This window comes from Hoplias malabaricus, chromosome X2 (assembly GCF_029633855.1).
Source record: "Hoplias malabaricus isolate fHopMal1 chromosome X2, fHopMal1.hap1, whole genome shotgun sequence".
Lineage (NCBI taxonomy): Eukaryota > Metazoa > Chordata > Actinopteri > Characiformes > Erythrinidae > Hoplias > Hoplias malabaricus.
In genome coordinates, this window is record NC_089819.1 from 30,571,500 (window position 1) to 30,594,622 (window position 23,123).

The window sequence follows — 23,123 nt, forward strand, 5'->3', positions numbered from 1 at the left end:
AGATCTTTAGCATCAGTTGTAGCAGAATCGTTTGTGTAATCGTTTGTAATATAACCTGATAATCTTTTACATTTGAAATTCTGTAGTTAATGAATCTGCATGCATAAGCAGTTTAGTTTTTCATTCAATATTTTTATAGAAAATATATTGAAGAGAAGAGAACAGAACATGTACATAATCTCTATATGTTTAATTATAGAGCTGGAATTCAACAAGGAGTACAAATGAGGTGACTACACTTGAGTGTTCTTTCACTACACTGCACGTCCTGAAGATCCCCGTAGTCCAGGCTGCCAGAGATGAGGATATGGCTGATATTTCTATTATTGTTGAGGGCAGTGAGGTATTGACAAAGCGTGACAACACAGCAGAGGCTTGCAAACTGTTGATCAAACTGATGTGTGCCATAAATAAGTGTCAAATGTGTATTATTGTTATATGGCCTTAGCATAGTATATTTTTAAAGAAAAGTCTGAATTTAAATGACAGTTCTTAGGGTGTAAAACCAATTGTTTCTTTGAAAAATAGTATTTGAATGTTAATTGGATTTAGGAAATCATGACACTGCCAATTTCAAATTTCAATGCCAGTTACACATCAGTTTGATCAACAGTTTGCAAGCCTCTGCTGTGTTGTCACGCTTTGTCAATACCTCACTGCCCTCAACAATAATAGAAATATCAGCCATATCCTCATCTCTGGCAGCCTGGACAACAGGGATCTTCAGGACGTGCAGTGTAGTGAAAGAACACTCAAGTGTAGTCACCTCAGTTGTACTCCTTGTTGAATTACAGCTCTATAATTAAACATATAGAGATTATGTACATGTTCTGTTCTCTTCTCTTCAATATATTTTCTATAAAAATATTGAATGAACTAAACTGCTTATGCATGCAGATTCATTAACTACAGAATTTCAAATGTAAAAGATTATCAGGTTATATTACAAACGATTACACAAACGATTCTGCTACAACTGATGCTAAAGATCTCATCTAAATAAATTAAATTAACCTCCTATCCGCTTTTTTCCCTGCCCACCTGCATTATTCACTGCCCCACTAGTTTTCTTACTGCAGTCCATCTTTACATAATTACATAAAGAAAATGAATTAGTCCATGTTCATAGTTAATTTTGAAAAATTTAACTAACTTCACAGCTCCAAAAATAAACTACTTCACATGCTTTTGTTTATTTGTTTTCTCTCGGTAAATAGGCTTCTACCGTTTTCAATATAACCAATGTCTAAAAGGGGAAAAAAATGGCAATCATTTAAAAAAAAAAAAAAAAAGTGAGTTAGAAATACTGCACAATAATTTTGAATGCAATAAATTTGAAGGCAAAATTGAATAATTATACAACACTATTCAGCCTTCACACTATGACCTGTAGTCTATTCAGCCTCCAATCCCTATGCCCCAATCATATTGAAATGCAGTAGCAACAAATGTGCTTAAAATAAGCAACAAACCTTTTTCATCTAGATTATCAAGAATGGCCTGGACATCTCCTCCAAAGTCTGCCATTCTATTCCTGTACAGATTAAGGAGTTTTGGCACATGTGTCCAGTGCACCATGCAACTGACTCTTCAGGTTGATGGCAGTTATTCTACGAAACTCTCTGCATATCTAGAGAGAGAGAGAGAGAAGAGTAAACAATAGAGTATACAGATTATCAGTCATTATGTACAGAGCCTGTACATTTCTAGACAAACACTGGTTCAGTTGATAATAGTCATGCAGGGATCCAGACTAAAACCATCCCGTCATCCCAAGGCCAAAAAAATAGCCCTCTTTTGGGACGCTTTCATGACAAGTGTTGTGTGCAATAAAACTTGTTGCCTTTAAATAACATTACTGTGGTTGGACAATGCTGTACGCTTCTGGGTTAATAAGTAAATAAATAAATAATCCAAACAGCTGATGACTTCGCATTATAAGAGTTTTGGAACTGTTTGGGGAAAAAAAGTTAAGTATCATTTTAGACAAGTAAACTAGATTGGTTCACACTAGGTTTTGCAGTGTGAAACAATACTACAAAAACTATAAAAAGAAAAATATGCTGAAATGGGCCGGAGTCACAAGTACAGCAAACAAACACACTACTCACCTGACTCTCCAAGAACAGTGCTGGCCATCATTCTCGAACCAGACTAACCAAAGGTTCCTGCTTAACAAGCTCCTTCCGCCGTAAAAAAAAGGTCCGCTCCAACTCATGTTTGGACCCTTTTTATCCATCTCAGCCCTCATTGCCTTTCTCTCTTCATCCAAGGAATCCACACTCAGCCCTGCAGGGTTATATCGCAAACATCTTTGTAATCACAAAGCTCACATTTGAAGGTAGAACTTTGGTGACATGTAGATACTTTACTATGACATTTTGAAAGATGACATCTCAAGGAACCAGCTGTTTTAAAGGAACACACACAATTGGAGTGACAACAGGGCCAGGGTGCACTATGGAATCCGTGGCGTACTCTGTGGTGCTTCAACCGAACATCCGGGTCTTGGCTTGTGAAAGAGCAGATCTTCCACTTCATCTAATGTATCCCTTTTTCCATTTAAAAATGAAAACAAGCATTGTCATTGTACACAAGTATAGTTTGTAATTGCAATTACAGAACCACAGGAGATGTAAGATTATTTAATGCGTTTGTAATTTATTTACGCGCACACACACACACACACATATATATATATATATATATATATATATATATATATATATATTACATTTAGCTAAATGTTTTGATAAACAGACGTTGCTAGGTATAGTGTTAGGTATAGCACTAGTGCTGTTAGACACCTGCGAACTTTTTAAAAGCAAAACAAAAAACAAATAGTAGGTCTGAACACTATTTAAGCCTATTCCTAATGTGGAAAAGTAATGAGAAACGTTTTTACCAAACTGATTCATGCCTGTGCTTCTGTTGAACCGATTCAGACAATACGGCTATTTTTGTATCTTTTACGGCTTAATCTTGTAATAACATCCTGCTGACTTCATATAAATGATATCAGACTAAAGGAGCGTTGTTGTAGACAGCTTCCTGAAGTTTCCATTCTACCTTTAAACAGCTCAGCAAACACTGAGGAGGCTCAATATAACGTTACCTACTCCAGTATATAAGGTGGAACAGAAAAAAGCCAGCCAACAAGATGCCAACTTAACATTTTCAAAATAGAACTTAAAAGAAATCGATCAGGCTTGTTACACAGCCTGTTTGAGTCTGTTACATTGGGCATTTGATTAAATGAAACAAACGGCTCATAATTAAACTGTCCATGGCTACCGTCGAGGTGGCAAAGTTAGCTAATATAACAATATATAGCTATAACATATAATATAGCTATAACAATGCCACGGCAAGTTTCCCTCACATATTCATGGCTTTAAGATAGAGTTAAAACCAGAAACGTAACTTTAAAATGCTTTGTGAACTAGGTTTTTACCTCAATTTTGAACTTCTCCAAACTTCGAGCCACAACAAAGAGAAGTCACCCATCTTTCACGCGTATTCCCGAACCTCCCACTGAGCATGCGCATGACTAGAACAGAGCATGCGCAGGTTTATCTTGATCAGTAACTTTTCCAAACAAATTTTCTCAACACATTTTTTTATGTTGTGCCTACAGGTTGATCAGAACAATACATTTCGAGTTAGATGAACTGTCACACAATTGAGTTCTATTCCCAACACACTATTTCAAGTATAATCAAATAAATTTGAAGATTTTTTACAGTGCATTAATCACTAGCCCAAAATCACTGCTACTGCCTAATAAAGGATTAGTGTATGTGGAATTATATATTTAAAACATTACATTACACCAAAAACCAGCCCTGAGATTGAGAATGTATTTTAACCTACTTAGCTTGTACCTTAATGTGTTTAAGCAGTTTTATTTCTTATTTTATTTCTTATACTGAGGTATGCGGTTCTGTGTGACACAAAAACCCACACAAATGCTCACATTGTCTTGTAAAATACACCACCAAACCACATAATTACTCAAATTAAAATAACTCATGTATGAGCGATTGTCATGTAATTTCAATGTTTTCTATGTCAGAGGGAAAAAAAGAGCTAGCTAAACCGGTTAGCTATAAAGTTTGTCATTCGAAAAAAAAAAACGGTTCAATATTAGGTATGTAAAGTATAGCAGTTTATAAAATAACATACGTAACATTAACGATGTTAACTACATTTGGGCGATACCAAAATCCTTATGTATCCGAAAATATAAGGTTAAATTGAAATACTTATGGGATGAAGCTGTTCCCTGAGGCCGGTCACATAAAAGAGCGCGAATCTTCGTCGTCTTCTTCTTCTGTGTTTTTACAGCGGTTCGCTTCTGCCACCTTCCGTTTTCTCATTCAGAGTTCACTCATTTTAAAGCTGTCGTCTTCAAAAACTTAAATAACAATGTCCTCCTATTTATCATAATCATTTCTGTCGTTTATGTCCCAGTCATTACATCAATATCCTAAAATAGTACAATATTAACAGAGCTTACCTATAACTGTATGGCATTTAACAAGTTAAAATAATGATTATTTTATTTAACTTTTATTACATCGTTTTCCAGACAGTTACCAGTATTCACTATGATGAGATGTGGGCCACATAAGATTAATACGCAGTATTTAATAAAATGCTCTGATCAGTGTAGTGTGCTAACTGCAATGGCAATCGCCTCGCCAGCCGACAGTGCCAATGTGCAGCCGCAAAGTGCTTTGTGTCTTTTTGGGGCTGGGCGCTTCAAGCCGCATTCGCTGTGCAGAAGTGAGAGCGCGCGGAAGTAGTCGTGTGACTGAAAAGACAGCATTTAAGACTCGTAGCTGCAGATTTGCGCAGATGTAGTCATTGACTTGTGTTTGTGCAAGAGAAATATCACCCCCCAAAAAATCTAAATAAATACATGTATATATATTTCTGAGTAGACTTTCTACAGCTGTGTAACATGCACTGCACATATTCACATGTTGGTTTGCGAATGTGCAAGTTTTATACGAGTGTGCGAACGTGTTTTGCACAATATTTACTGCTGCAACTGGAGCAAAACTGAGACTATGATAGTTTTGTTTTTGTGTGTGTAGAACTGGATTTGTGCAGCTGCAGTGAAGGGTTTGTGAAGGTGTAACTTTTAAGCTGTACTTGTGAGAGAGGAAAAAAATCTACAGGTTTACAACTGCTGAAGTGATTTTCTCTGTGACTTCAAATTTACTGATACACATGTGTGACTATTTTCTACAACTACAAATCTCACTGTAACAGGTGCCCAGGGGTTTTGCATAAAATAAACCTCCATAGTTGTTGGGGGGCTGAGGGTGCCTGCCACTGCTACTGAAAAAAAAATTCTAAAGGAAAAACAAACTGTTTTGTACATTTGTGTTTTTCATATTTTGTATATACTCTTCAAAGACCTTAGAAGCCCCCTTGGGGTGCATGACCTGGCAAGCCTCTAAAACACAAAATACAAATTGTACAAAGCTGTGCTTATCATAGAACCTTCTCCATTTCTTTTTGTTTTGCTTCCAATGTATGTGTACTCGTGCCATCATACATGTTACAGCTATGAAACACTATGTTTTGTGCAAATTGTTTATTACTATCAGTAACATTATTATCACATTCTGTCTTTTAACTTCTAAGTTACATAAGTGTTCCTCAACATGGTATCTAAAATACATCTGTGACTTTATATGTACTTAATAAAGAGAACTAGAATGTTCACTCTTCTCTGTTAAGTTATCCTACTTACAACAAATAAAAACACAAAACAAGTTAAATGACAAAGTTGAGTGGTTTTGCTTTGTATAAAAGCGTATTCTTAGCCTGCAGTGTGAAGACAGCTGGGCAAAATACTCAATCTCAAAAGCCTTCCTATTCCCTATGTGTTGTCCACTGTGTGAAAATGTTTACATTTATATAAATGTTTATATCCAAGCATAGCTGCACATACCTGGCAAAAAATTAACTATTCTAACAGCTACATTTATTGAGATTACTGTCTATCAACTTAACCTGAGTTAACAATTTAATAGTAATTTAACCCCTTATAAAAATCAAGGCCTTTTTTTTCCATTTTCCGCCTGAAATTACATACTCAAATCTGGAAGCTTCCTGTTCAGGGAGTGAATAAACTAGAGGCAGTATCATGATTGAATTTTACAGAAAACCATTAAAATTTGTAAGAATAACTATTTAGAGGTATTGAAATCTATCTTAAGTAATCAAAATCTGATAAAAACAATCTTGAACATAGGCTTTTCTTTGAAGTTGATACCTCCTACTGCTTTGAAGTTATTCGCTGAAGTAGACAGTGAGCAGGAGGCCTCTTCAAGTGTCCCTTTGGAGTCTCTAAAGACCCCAAGCTCACCATAAGGAAAATTATTACTTTAGTGCAGAAATACAGCGTATTTACCATGTCTGGACCTAAAACAATATCTTACAATATAGAAACTAGTCTCATGTACTGCTCCTAGTGGCCTTTCACCCTCATCAACTTTTTGTTATGTTGTATTTTTTCCGATTTATCACGTTTCTAAACCAGCATTGTCCCTTTAAATGCCAGAGGAGTTGGGAGTCGGGAGCTTCACCTTGATTGGCTGTAGAGCTAGGCAACCTCCCTCACACCCCTTCCTGTATTTAAATGGCATCAGTGGGGGAAATACATCTAGCAAAAGAAATCTAAGCTTGAAAACATGTTTATTATCTTGGCCGTTGTTTGTTGAATTTGAGGCTGCCAAATAAAACCGTTTGAGTCATCTCACGCAGCATCTGGGTCTGTTAGTCGCTGAAAACTAATGTGTTCTGCTGAAATATGGTCTGTGTTGGTCCCTCCCTTCTGGTGTGTGCATCGCCATAACTCTGCCCGACTGGTCTACAGACTTGATTGATGTGTCGTTGGAAAGCCGAGAGACTAAGCTACACGGTTGTATGCTTCTCATGAGCTCAGATCTCATCCTCATCTTTCAAAGTGTACCTTTATCTTAAACATTGATGTAAAAACGTATGTAAGAAAACATTAAAAGAACATTCATGTAACGTTCACATGGAATGTGGGGGAACATATTTTATTTTTTTTATTATTGTACTTCTATTATTCTTTACACAAACATGAGGATTAATAACGAATGGTTTGACGAAAATACTCAAATTTGGTCTCGTTTCGAAGGTGACAAACTAAGGTAAGCGCTGGTATACTTTTTGTGTTACTCACTTCTGAGTTCTTCAGGCTTCGAGACGCAACGGTTTTGGGGTTTATTTGAGGATGAGCTCTGAGGTTTGGAATAACCATTTCTTTCGGATTTCATCTTTTAGACATCGCATTAGAGTATAATCCTCATAATCATGTGAGTCTGCCCATTCACTGATGTATGTACACATTAACGCAAATGTGGCTCAGTGAAATTTTTGAATATCTATACTGTAGCTAACTAATATTTATTCATAACAGCTGTCCTGGCAAGGTAGCTATACTTCGACCAAAAATACTTATTTATCGAATGGAATTACGTATTAGCAAAATCAATGAAAGAGACTTGACGCTTAAATTTGGTACACTGACGGTCGACTTTGGACCTGTAATACTTGAGATATACCGGGGGATATAAACAGTGTGTGTGTGTTAGCACAGACACAAATATAGTTAGCTAGCAAGATAGCTAATGTTAGCTAACGGTAAATAGCCACTAACTTGCAATTAGTGATAAGAAAGAACAAGAAAACTATATCATGTTAAGGTAGCATTCAGGGGAAAGATGACTTTCAGGGAACATTTCCAAAGTTTCCACAACCATAATTGAATGTTAAGCGAATGTTTTTACGTTGCACATAATCAGACCATTCAAAGACAATGTTCCTAGTAAAATTGTTGGTGCAAGTGAAGTTGAGGTCATATTCTGAGAATGTTATCCTAACTTCAACATTAAGCAAACTGAACAGTGTTGAGGGAACATTCCAAAGCAACCAAAATATAACATTATGGGAAGGTTCTAAACACATTCCAAGACAACATTCCTAGAATGTTAAATTATTGGTGTAAATAATGTTCCCAGAACATTTTTGTAACTTGAGAAAAATGTTCTGAAAATGTTAAAAAAAACTGAGCAAATTCATGTAGAGGGAACATTCCAGTGCAACGTTCCCACAACCAAAATGGAACATTAGGGGAATGTTCTGAGAACGTAATTTTGTTAGCTGGGAGCCACCTAATAATCAAAATCAACCAGCAGTTTTCTTGCCCTGAAAGAAAAAAAAAAAAAAAATATATATATATATATATATTAAAATATATGAGTTAAAATATATGTTTTATGACGTAAAAAAATTACACAAAGCTATTATTTTTAAAGTGGTCTATTTTGGTATAGGGCAGCTGTATGTCTAATATGGAGAGGTAGGTATCAGGCTTACTCCAAAAGTTATCTTTCTTAATCCTGTATCTATTTGTCTTATGACAAATATGCCAAATTTCATATTGCTATTGTCACACTGCATGTTCTATGCAGTATGCTAAGAATCTAATTCTGATCTTTTATAGTTTTTTATATTCACGTAAAATCACAGAGATACGAGGAGAGAAGACATACACACTGCTTATCTAATACTAAAAGGCTGTTTATTTCTGTTGTCAGGTATGGAGAATTTAATATGAAATCTGATACACTCTTCCCAGCAGGCACAGGACGTCAATTTGACGTCAGAAAGGCGTTGGTCTCTAACGTTGGACAGACGTTGAGTTTTAGTTGGAAATGAAAATCGGGTTGACGTCTAAACCCAACATTGATGTGACGTCAAGACTCAACGTTGGTTAGACTTTGAAATATGGTTAGTAATCAAAGTCAGATATTACTCAAAAATTAACGTCAGGATGACGTCAAGCTCCAACGTTGTGTAAATGTTGATTTTTAGTTGGAAATGAAAATCGGGTTGACGTCTAAACCCAACATTGATGTGACGTCAAGACTCAACGTTGGTTAGACGTTGAAATATGGTTAGTAATCAAAGTCAGATATTACTCAAAAATTAACGTCAGGATGACGTCAAACTCCAACATTGTGTAGATGTTGATTTTTAGTTGGAAATGAAAATAGGGTTGACGTCCAAACCCAACATTGATGTGACGTCAAGACTCAACGTTGGTTAGACATTGAAATATGGTTAGTAATCAAAGTCAGATATTACTCAAAAATTAACGTCAGGATGACGTCAAACTCCAACGTTGTGTAGATGTTGATTTTTAGTTGAAAATGAAAATCGGGTTGACGTCTAAACCCAACATTGATGTGACATCAAGACTCAACGTTGGTTAGACGTTGAAATATGGTTAGTAATCAAAGTCAGATATTAGTCAAAAATCAACGTCAGGATGTCGGCAAACTCCAACGTTGTGTAGATGTTGATTTTTAGTTGGAAATGAAAATCGGGTTGATGTCTAAACCCAACATTGGTGTGACATCAAGATCCAACGTAGGTTAGATGTTGAATTATGGTTAGTTATCAAAGTCAGATATTAGTCAAAAATTAACGTTGGGATGACGTCAAGCTCCAATGTTGTGTAGTTGGCGATTTTTAGTTGGAAATGAAAATCGGGTTGACATCTAAACCCAACATTGATGTGACGTCAAGAACTAACATTGGTTAGACGAAGTATTGTTAGTAATCAAAGTCAGATATTACTCAAAATTTAACATCAGGATGATGTCATGCTCCAATGTTGTATAGATGTTGATTTTTAGTTGGAAATGAAAATCGGGTTGACGTCAAATCCCAACATTGGTGTGACATCAAGACTCAATGTAGTTTAGACATTGAATTATGGTTAGTAATCAAAGTCAGATATTACTCAAAAATTAACATTTGGATGACGTCAAGCTCCAATGTTGTTTTAGTTGTAATGAAAATTGGGTCGACGTCTAAACCCAACACTGGTGTGACATAGAGACTCAACACTACCGTATTTCACATTTACAGCATACTACTGTAATTAAATAATACAATACTTTACTGTAAAAACTGATTTACAGTAAATAACTGGCAGCTGAGCTCCCAGACAATTACTGTATTTTTACAGGAACATTAATGTATTTCAACTTCACAAAATACTACTGTAATTGAATAAAACTTAACTGTAAATATTGGGATTTACAGTAAATACCTGGCAACAGAGTTTCCAGCCAATTACTGCATTTGTACAGGAACAAGATTGTATTTAAAATTTACAGAATACTACTGTAATTGCATAATACAATCTTTTACTCTAAATATTTAAATGTACAGTAATACTTTCAGCAGAATTGCCAGCCATTTACTGCCTTTTTTCAGAAACAATACCTTTTTACAGAGGAACACTAATTACAAACAGTATCTAAATTACATTCAATTATTTACATATACTGAACAATACCAGCACGTAATAATTTTTTATTAAGATTATAGTGTTACTATTAAATAAAAAAGAAAATCCAAGTCTGCCAAGCATGAATACTTTAAAAATACTATAACCATAACATACACAAAAGAAGTCCAAATCTACATTCAGAATTAAAATCAGTAACACGCTTTATTAAAACTGAATATATGCAAAATGTGGACAAATTTCAAGTACTACATAACATGTTCAAATCATTTGTTTTTACTTAAACATTATATTTTTGCCCCTTATGATATTTGCTTCTTTTTTCTAACCAAAAATACTTTACAATATCCAATTACATTATTGCCTTGATGAATTACAAGAAAGGTGCCCAAATCTTTATAGTAAAACATTACGTTATATCACATGACTTTTGATCTTACCAGACAACTCAAATATTGACCGTAAAACATCATGAAAAATGTAATAAAAAATATGTAATCTGGATTGCTAAAACATTTTATTTCAAATATCATCAGTGAACCCAACATGTTACTTACTTAGAGTCAGTTTTGTGTTGAACATGACCCTTTAAATACAAACCGGATTCCAAAAAAGTTGGGACACTAAACAAATTGTGAATAAAAACTGAATGCAATGACGTGGAGGTGCCAACATCTAATATTTTATTCAGAATAGAACACAAATCACAAATCAAAAGTTTAAACTGAGAGAATGGATCATTTTAAGGGAAAAATATGTTGTTTCAAAATTTCATGGCATCAACAAATCCCAAAAAAGTTGGGACAAGGCCATTTTTTACCACTGTGTGGCATCCCCCCTTCTTCTTACAACACTCAAAAGATGTCTGGGGAGAGAGGAGACCAGTTTCTCAAGTTTAGAAATAGGAATGCTCTCCCATTCATGTCTAATACAGGCCTCTAACTGTTCAATCGTCTTGGGCCTTCTTTGTCGCACCTTCCTCTTTATGATGCGCCAAATGTTCTCTATAGGTGAAAGATCTGGACTGCAGGTTGGTCATTTCAGTACCCGGATCCTTCTCCTACGTAGCCAAGATGATGTGATTGCTGCAGAATGTGGTCTGGCATTATCTTGTTGAAAAATGCAGGGTCTTCCCTGAAAGAGATGACGTCTAGATGGGAGCATGTGTTTTTCTAGAACCTGAACATAGTTCTCTGCATTAATGGTGCCTTTCTAGACACGCAAGCTGCCCATGCCACAAGCACTCATGCAACCTCATACCATCAGTGATGCAGGCTTCTGAACGGAGCTTTGATACGTTGATACTTCAAAACGTGACTCATCTGTCCACAGAACAGTCTTCCATTTTGCCACACTCCATTTTAAAAGACCCCGGGCCCAGTGCAAACGTCTGAGCTTGTGGAGCTTGCTTTGAAATGGCTTCCCCTTTCCACTGTAGAGTTTCAGCTGGCAACGCCGGATGGCACGGTGGATTGTGTTCACTGACAATGCTTTCTGGAAGTATTTCTGAGCCCATTCTGTTATTTCCTTGACAGTGGCATTCCTGTTTGAGGTGCAGTGATGTTTAAGGGCCCAGAGATCACAAGCATCCAGTAGAGTTTTACGGCCTTGACCCTTATGCACAGCAATTGTTCCAGATTCTCTGAATCTTTTGGTCTTCCAGCTGTTCATTATATGCTCAATATTTTCCTTTTTGCCACTTATTGCTACTTGTCCCAACTTTTTGGGATTTGTTGACACTGTGAAATTTTGAATGGACATATATATTTTTTAAATGTTACATTTACTCAGATTAAACTTTTGATCTGTCATCTATGTTCTATTACGAATAAAATATTGACATTTGCCATCTCCACATCATTGCATTCAGTTCTTATTCAGAATTTGTTTAGTGTCCCAAATTTTTGGAATCCGGTTTGTAAATAAAATTTCATTCAAAGTCCATCAGTTTCTTTAAAGAGAGGATACACACGGATGCATGGTTCAGGACTTCTTGGTTGCTCTTTACGTAGACCACCCCTGAGGATTTGTACCAATGAGGCATCTATAAAAATAAAAATTCCATAGTTAGTAATATAGCATGTGGAAATAAAAAAGTTGCAATAAAAATTTTGTACACAAGAGGATACAGTAAGGGGAAGATCAGATGACATCATGGGCAAGACAATTTTTAAAACTAAACATAACAAAAATATCCTTATTTTTGTGCTTGGTAGATTATATCTTTGTTGTAAAAATGCTTCTTCGCAATAAATCTTATACTGTTGGAATCATGTTAATTTCCCTTTGAAATGGTGCCACATTTATAAGGAACATGCATTTGTGGGATGAGCAGTAGAGATGAGTATGTGGGTTGTGCCAATGAAACATTAGCCCAATCCTCTCTGCCGATGCCAAAGAGCTTATTCTGCCATTGACTCGTTTGGTGAGTTGTGACTGGCTGACTGAAGTTTGAAGAAACAAGACATATTGGCAATTTAACAATGCATTCTTTTAACAAATAGGAGCTTCAGTAGTGTGTGGAAGAACCATAAACAGCCAAAACTGCCCAGGACTTTCTCTTCATGATGGTCACCATCCTGGTTACACACTGCTGGTCACACACGTGGTTGTGTTGGTCACTGTGGCATGAACAGCACGCCCAAGCTGATCCCACAAGTGTTCATTAGGGTTGAGGTCAGGAGCTAGCAGGCCATTCCATCCTCTCCACTACCAAATTCTGGAGGTAGTCTCTGATAAACACAGCTCTGTGGGGGCAAGTGTTGTCATTTTGGAGGATAGAGTTTGGTCCCAGACTGTGGAGATATGGGATTGCCACTGGTTGTAGAATTTCATATCAATATCAATGCATTGAGATTGCTTCCAATGACGATAAGCCTCATTTTTCAAGTGAAGGAGATGCCACATCACACCATCACACAAAATAAGCTGTTTGGCACTGGCAGTGAGTATTTGACAAATTTTTCACTGGCGCAACCCACATACTCAGCTCTACTGCTCATCTCACAAAAGCATGTTTCTTACAAATGTAGCACCATTTAAAAGAGAAATTAACAATAATGGTATAAGGTTTATTGGCAAGAAGCACTGTTACAACAAAGAAATAATCAACCAGACACAAATTTCCTTACTTTTTGTGCTATGTTTATTTTTCTGCAAGTAATCAGAGCAAATGAGTGAGGTAAAGGGTGAATTACATTAATAATTACAGTTAGATAATGCAGCATGTCCTATTTGGTGCTAAAAAAAACACTAATACTTTGAAATTGTATTTTGTTATGGCTTTCATGGCTTTTGTTATACCTGTCAAATGGCTTGAAAATGTTGGTAACCCACTGATGGTAGGCCACTGCTGGTCCACCATTGGACCGCTCAGATTATTGCCCACTTAAGAACATCTCAGTAGTTTTTGATCTCCTAAAACTAATTTTAAATGATTTTAATGATTTCTTATTCTATAATTTTACATTTTGTTCATGGTATCTCACAACTGAATTTTGTTATGTTATGTCAATATGGCATCAGAATAATGTTTTGAACACACTGCATTTTGGTTTCTTAACATTGCAGCTTGGGGCAGCACGATGGTGCTGCAGGTACTGTCGCTGTCACACAGCTCTAGGGTCCTGGAGCGGCAGGTGACTGTCGCTGTCACACAGCTCTAGGGTCCTGGAGCGGCATGTGACTGTGAGTAGTTTGGTGTGCTTTTCCTGTGTCCACGGGGGTTTCCTCCAGGTATTCAGGTTTCCTTCCAAAGTCCAAAAACACATGTTGTTAGGTGGATTGGTGACTCAAAAGTGTCCATAGGTGTGAATGTATGAGTGTGTGTCACCCTGCGAAGGACTGGCGACCCCTCTAGGGTGTGTTCCTGCCTTGCTCCCAGTAATTCGTAGTAGGCTCAGGACCCACTGCGACCCAGAACTGGATTAGTGGTTACAGACAATGAATTAATTAATTAATTTCAGTATGGTAGAGTATGATGTATGGAATTTTTTATAAAATTCAACTTGGGACTGCAACAGGTAGTGTCGCTTTCACACAAATCTAGGGTGCTGCAGCTGTAGGTTCGAACCCCACTCCGCATGACTGTCTGTGATTAGTTGGGTGTGTTCTCCCTGTGTTCATGTGGGTTTTCTCCGGGTGCTCCAATTTGCTCCCATGGTCCAAAAACACATGTTGGTAGCTCAATTGGCTACTCAAAACTGTCCATAGGTATAAGTGTGTGAATGAGTGTGTGAGTGTGTGTCGCACTGTGAAGGACAAGTGCCCCACTGATTCCAGGTAGGCTCCGGACCCACTGCAACCCTAAAGTGGATAAGCAGTTACATTTAATAAATGAATGAATATTGCATCTTAAACCAACTAAGTATATCCAATATTGTTAGAATGTCACATTGAGTTGACATTTAGATTATGATGTTTATCATACACTGGGTTTTGATTACCAATACCTAACAAATAAATGTAGGTATTTTACATCAAGATGACGTTAAATTTGAAGTACTGAACTCCATGACCTAAAACCTACAAAATATCAATGTCTATTGATGTTAGTCTAATGTTTACCAGGCGTTGGGTTTTGGTCACCCTATATTATAACTTAAGGTTGGCATTTTTTATATCAACTTGACATCAGGATGTGACGTTTGGAAAATGTTGGATTTTGGTTACATAACATCACAACTTAAAACCAACAAATTTTCAACGTCTATTGATGTTAGAATGGCAGGTTGAACTGACGTTAAAATTCAGACGTTTATCAAACGTTGGGATTTGGTCACCATACCTTACAACTTATTGTTGGTAATTTACGTCAATTTGACATCAGCATGTGACATTTGGAAGATGTTGAATTTTGGTTACATAACATCACTACTTAAAACCAACAAATTATCAACGTCTATTGATGTTAGAATGGCAAGTTGAACTGACGTTAAAATTCAGACGTTTATCAGACGTTGGGATTTGGTCACCAAACCTTACAGCTTATTGTTGGTAATTTACGTAAATTTGACCTCAGGATGTGACGTTTGGAAGATGTTGGATTTTGGTTACATAACATCACAAAATAAAACCAACAAATTATCAACGTCTATTGATGTTAGAATGGCAGGTTGAACTGACGTTAAAATTCAGACGTTTATCAGACGTTGGGATTTGGTCACCATACCTTACAGCTTAATGTTGGTAATTTACGTCAATTTGACATCAGGATGTGACGTTTGGAAGATGTTGGATTTTGGTTGCATAACATCACAAAATAAAACCAACAAATTATCAACGTCTATTGATGTTAGAATGGCAGGTTGAACTGACGTTAAAATTCAGACGTTAATCAGAGGTTGGGATTTGGTCACCATACCTTACAACTAAATGTTGGTAATTTACGTCAATTTGACATCAGGATGTGACGTTTGGAAGATGTTGGATTTTGGTTACATAACATAACTACTTATAACCAACAAATTATCAACGTCTATTGATGTTAGAATGGCAAGTTGAACTGACGTTAAAATTCAGACGTTTATCAGACGTTGGGATTTGGTCACCAAACCTTACAGCTTAATGCTGGTAATTTACGTAAATTTGACCTCAGGATGTGACGTTTGGAAGATGTTGGATTTTGGTTACATAACATCACAAAATAAAACCAACAAATTTTCAACGTCTATTAACGTTAGAATGGCAGGTTGAACTGACGTTAAAATTCAGATGTTTATCAGACGTTGGGATTTGGTCACCATACCTTACAGCTTAATGTTGGTAATTTACGTCAATTTGACATCAGGATGTGACGTTTGGAAGATGTTGTATTTTGGTTACATAACAGCACAAATTAAAACCAACAAATTATCAATGTCTATTGATGTTAGAATGGCAGGTTGAACTGACGTTAAAATTCAGACGTTTATCAAACGTTGGGATTTGGTCACCATAACTTACAGCTTAATGTTGGTAATTTACGTCAATTTGACATCAGGATGTGACGTTTGGAAGATGTTGTATTTTGGTAACATAACATCACTACTTATAACCAACAAATTATCAACGTCTATTGGTGTTAGAATGGCAAGTTGAACTGACGTTAAAATACAGACATTTATCAGACATTGGGATTTGGTCACCATACCTTACAGCTTAATGTTGGTAATTTACGTCAATTTGACATCAGGATGTGACGTTTGGAAGATGTTGGATTTTGGTTGCATAACATCACTACTTAAAACCAACAAATTATCAATGTCTATTGATGTTAGAATGGCAGGTTGAACTGACGTTAAAATTCAGATGTTTATCAGACGTTGGGATTTGGTCACCATACCTTACAACTAAATGTTGGTAATTTACGTCAATTTGACCTCAGGATGTGACGTTTGGAAGATGTTGGATTTTGGTTGCATAACATCACTACTTAAAACCAACAAATTATCAACGTCTATTGATGTTAGAATGGCAGGTTGAACTGACGTTAAAATTCAGACGTTTATCAGACGTTGGGATTTGATCACCATACCTTACAGCTTAATGTTGGTAATTTACGTCAATTTGACATCAGGATGTGACGTTTGGAAGATGTTGGATTTTGGTTGCATAACATCACTACTTAAAACCAACAAATTATCAACGTCTATTGATGTTAGAATGGCAGGTTGAACTGACGTTAAAATTCAGACGTTTATCAGACGTTGGGATTTGGTCACCAAACCTTACAGCTTATTGTTGGTAATTTACGTCAATTTGACATCAGGATGTGACGTTTGGAAGATGTTGTATTTTGGTTACATAACAGCACAAATTAAAACCAACAAATTATCAATGTCTATTGATGTTAGAATGGCAGGTTGAACTGACGTTAAAATTCAGACGTTTATCAAACGTTGGGATTTGGTCACCATACCTTACAGCTTAATGTTGGTAATTTACGTCAATTTGACATCAGGATGTGACGTTTGGAAGATTTTGTATTTTGGTTACATAACATCACTACTCATAACCAACAAATTATCAATGTCTATTGGTGTTAGAATGGCAAGTTGAACTGACGTTAAAATTCAGACGTTAATCAGAGGTTGGGATTTGGTCACCATACCTTACAACTTAATGTTGGTAATTTACATCAATTTGACATCAGGATGTGACGTTTGCAAGATGTTGGATTTTGGTTACATAACATCACTACTTAAAACCAACAACTTATCAATGTCTATTGATGTTAGAATGGCAGGTTGAACAGACGTTAAAATTCAGATGTTTATCCAACGTTGGGATTTAGTCACCATAACTTACTGCTTAATGTTGGTAATTTACGTCAATTTGACATCAGGATGTGACGTTTGGAAGATGTTGGATTTTGGTTGCATAACATCACTACTTAAAACCAACAAATTATCAACGTCTATTGATGTTAGAATGGCAGGTTGAACTGACGTTAAAATTCAGACGTTTATCAGACGTTGGGATTTGGTCACCATACCTTACAGCTTAATGTTGGTAATTTACGTCAATTTGACATCAGGATGTGACGTTTGGAAGATGTTGGATTTTGGTTGCATAACATTACAAAATAAAACCAACAAATTATCAACGTCTATTGATGTTAGAATGGCAGGTTGAACTGACGTTAAAATTCAGACGTTAATCAGAGGTTGGGATTTGGTCACCATACCTTACAACTAAATGTTGGTAATTTACGTCAATTTGACATCAGGATGTGACGTTTGGAAGATGTTGGATTTTGGTTACATAACATAACTACTTATAACCAACAAATTATCAACGTCTATTGATGTTAGAATGGCAAGTTGAACTGACGTTAAAATTCAGACGTTTATCAGACGTTGGGATTTGGTCACCATACCTTACAGCTTAATGTTGGTAATTTACGTCAATTTGACATCAGGATGTTACGTTTGGAAGATGTTGTATTTTGGTTACATAACAGCACAAATTAAAACCAACAAATTATCAATGTCTATTGATGTTAGAATGGCAGGTTGAACTGACGTTAAAATTCAGACGTTTATCAAACGTTGGGATTTGGTCACCATAACTTACAGCTTAATGTTGGTAATTTACGTCAATTTGACATCAGGATGTGACGTTTGGAAGATGTTGTATTTTGGTTGCATAACATCACTACTTATAACCAACAAATTATCAACGTCTATTGGTGTTAGAATGGCAAGTTGAACTGACGTTAAAATACAGACGTTTATCAGACATTGGGATTTGGTCACCATACCTTACAGCTTAATGTTGGTAATTTACGTCAATTTGACATCAGGATGTGATGTTTGGAAGATGTTGGATTTTGGTTGCATAACATCACTACTTAAAACCAACAAATTATCAATGTCTATTGATGTTAGAATGGCAGGTTGAACTGACGTTAAAATTCAGATGTTTATCAGACGTTGGGATTTGGTCACCATACCTTACAACTAAATGTTGGTAATATACGTCAATTTGACCTCAGGATGTGACGTTTGGAAGATGTTGGATTTTGGTTGCATAACATCACTACTTAAAACCAACAAATTATCAACGTCTATTGATGTTAGAATGGCAGGTTGAACTGACGTTAAAATTCAGACGTTTATCAGACGTTGGGATTTGGTCACCATACCTTACAGCTTAATGTTGGTAATTTACGTCAATTTGACATCAGGATGTGACGTTTGGAAGATGTTGGATTTTGGTTGCATAACATCACTACTTAAAACCAACAAATTATCAACGTCTATTGATGTTAGAATGGCAGGTTGAACTGACGTTAAAGTTCAGATGTTTATCAGAGGTTGGGATTTGGTCACCATACCTTACAGCTTAATGTTGGTAATTTACGTCAATTTGACATCAGGATGTGACGTTTGGAAGATGTTGTATTTTGGTTACATAACATCACTACTCATAACCAACAAATTATCAATGTCTATTGATGTTAGAATGGCAAGTTGATCTGACGTTAAAATTCAGACGCTAATCAGACATTGGGATTTGGTCACCATACTTTACAGCTTAATGTTGGTAATTTACGTCAATTTGACATCAGGATGTGACGTTTGGAAGATGTTGGATTTTAGTTGCATAACATCACTACTTAAAACCAACAAATTATCAACGTCTATTGATGTTAGAATGGCAGGTTGAACTGACGTTAAAATTCAGACGTTAATCAGAGGTTGGGATTTGGTCACCATACCTTACAGCTTAATTTTGGTAATTTACATCAATTTGACATCAGGATGTGACGTTTGCAAGATGTTGGATTTTGGTTACATAACATCACTACTTAAAATCAACAACTTATCAATGTCTATTGATGTTAGAATGGCAGGTTGAACTGACGTTAAAATTCAGATGTTTATCAGACGTTGGGATTTGGTCACCATACCTTACAGCTTAATGTTGGTAATTTACGTCAATTTGACATCAGGATGTGACATTTGAAAGATGTTGGATTTTGGTTACATAACATCACAAAATAAAACAAACAATTTATCAACGTCTATTGATGTTAGAATGGCAGGTTGAACTGACGTTAAAATTCAGACATTTATCAGACGTTGGGATTTGGTCACCATACCTTACAGCTTAATGTTGGTAATTTACATCAATTTGACATCAGGATGTGACGTTTGGAAGATGTTGGATTTTGGTTACATAACATCACTACTTAAAACCAACAAATTATCAATGTCTATTGATGTTAGAATGGCAGGTTGAACTGACGTTAAAATTCAGATGTTTATCAGACATTGGGATTTGGTCACCATATCTTACAGCTTAATGTTGGTAATTTACGTCAATTTGACATCAGGATGTGACGTTTGGAAGATGTTGTATTTTGGTTACATAACAGCACAAATTAAAACCAACAAATTATCAATGTCTATTGATGTTAGAATGGCAGGTTGAACTGACGTTAAAATTCAGACGTTTATCAAACGTTGGGATTTGGTCACCATAACTTACAGCTTAATGTTGGTAATTTACGTCAATTTGACATCAGGATGTGACGTTTGGAAGATGTTGGATTTTGGTTACATAACATCACTACTTAAAACCAACAAATTATCAACGTCTATTGATGTTAGAATGGCAAGTTGAACTGACGTTAAAATTCAGACGTTAATCAGAGGCTGGGATTTGGTCACCATACCTTACAACTAAATGTTGTTAATTTACGTCAATTTGATATCAGGATGTGACGTTTGGAAGATGTTGGATTTTGGTTACATAACATCACTACTTATAACCAACAAATTATCAACGTCTATTGATGTTAGAATGGCAAGTTGAACTGACGTTAAAATTCAGACGTTTATCAGACGTTGGGATTTGGTCACCAAACCTTACAGCTTATTGTTGGTAATTTACGTAAATTTGACCTCAGGATGTGACGTTTGGAAGATGTTGGATTTTGGTTACATAACATCACAAAATAAAACCAACAAATTTTCAACGTCTATTAACGTTAGAATGGCAGGTTGAACTGACGTTAAAATTCAGACGTTTATCAGACGTTGTTATTTGGTCACCAAACCTTACAGCTTATTGTTGGTAATTCACGTAAATTTGACCTCAGGATGTGACGTTTGGAAGATGTTGGATTTTGGTTACATAACATCACAAAATAAAACCAACAAATTTTCAACGTCTATTAACGTTAGAATGGCAGGTTGAACTGACGTTAAAATTCAGATGTTTATCAGACGTTGGGATTTGGTCACCATACCTTACAGCTTAATGTTGGTAATTTACGTCAATTTGACATCAGGATGTGACGTTTGGAAGATGTTGGATTTTGGTTGCATAACATTACAACTTAAAACCAACAAATTGTCAACGTCTATTGATGTTAGAATGGCAGGTTGAACTGATGTTAAAATTCAGACGTTTATCAGACGTTGGGATTTGGTCACCATATCTTACAGCTTAATGTTGGTAATTTACTTCAATTTGACATCAGGATGTGACGTTTGGAAGATGTTGGATTTTGGTTACATAACATCACTACTTAAAACCAACAAATTATCAATGTCTATTGATGTTAGAATGGCAGGTTGAACTGACGTTAAAAGTCAGATGTTTATCAGACATTGGGATTTGGTCACCATATCTTACAGCTTAATGTTGGTAATTTACGTCAATTTGACATCAGGATGTGACGTTTGGAAGATGTTGTATTTTGGTTACATAACAGCACAAATTAAAACCAACAAATTATCAATGTCTATTGATGTTAGAATGGCAGGTTGAACTGACGTTAAAATTCAGACGTTTATCAAACGTTGGGATTTGGTCACCATAACTTACAGCTTAATGTTGGTAATTTACGTCAATTTGACATCAGGATGTGACGTTTGGAAGATGTTGGATTTTGGTTACATAACATCACTACTTATAACCAACAAATTATCAACGTCTATTGATGTTAGAATGGCAAGTTGAACTGACATTAAAATTCAGACGTTAATCAGAGGCTGGGATTTGGTCACCATACCTTACAACTAAATGTTGTTAATTTACGTCAATTTGACATCAGGATGTGACGTTTGGAAGATGTTGGATTTTGGTTACATAACATCACTACTTATAACCAACAAATTATCAACGTCTATTGATGTTAGAATGGCAAGTTGAACTGACGTTAAAATTCAGACGTTTATCAGACGTTGGGATTTGGTCACCAAACCTTACAGCTTATTGTTGGTAATTTACGTAAATTTGACCTCAGGATGTGACGTTTGGAAGATGTTGGATTTTGGTTACATAACATCACAAAATAAAACCAACAAATTTTCAACGTCTATTAACGTTAGAATGGCAGGTTGAACTGACGTTAAAATTCAGACGTTTATCAGACGTTGGGATTTGGTCACCAAACCTTACAGCTTAATGTTGGTAATTTACGTCAATTTGACAACAGGATGTGACGTTTGGAAGATGTTGTATTTTGGTTACATAACATCACTACTCATAACCAACAAATTATCAATGTCTATTGGTGTTAGAATGGCAAGTTGATCTGACGTTAAAATTCAGACGCTAATCAGACATTGGGATTTGGTCACCATACTTTACAGCTTAATGTTGGTAATTTACGTCAATTTGACATCAGGATGTGACGTTTGGAAGATGTTGGATTTTAGTTGCATAACATCACTACTTAAAACCAACAAATTATAAACGTCTATTGATGTTAGAATGGCAGGTTGAACTGACGTTAAAATTCAGACGTTAATCAGAGGTTGGGATTTGGTCACCATACCTTACAGCTTAATTTTGGTAATTTACATCAATTTGACATCAGGATGTGACGTTTGCAAGATGTTGGATTTTGGTTACATAACATCACTACTTAAAACCAACAACTTATCAATGTCTATTGATGTTAGAATGGCAGGTTGAACTGACGTTAAAATTCAGATGTTTATCAGACGTTGGGATTTGGTCACCATACCTTACAGCTTAATGTTGGTAATTTACGTCAATTTGACATCAGGATGTGACATTTGAAAGATGTTGGATTTTGGTTACATAACATCACAAAATAAAACAAACAATTTATCAACGTCTATTGATGTTAGAATGGCAGGTTGAACTGATGTTAAAATTCAGACATTTATCAGACGTTGGGATTTGGTCACCATACCTTACAGCTTAATGTTGGTAATTTACATCAATTTGACATCAGGATGTGACGTTTGGAAGATGTTGGATTTTGGTTACATAACATCACTACTTAAAA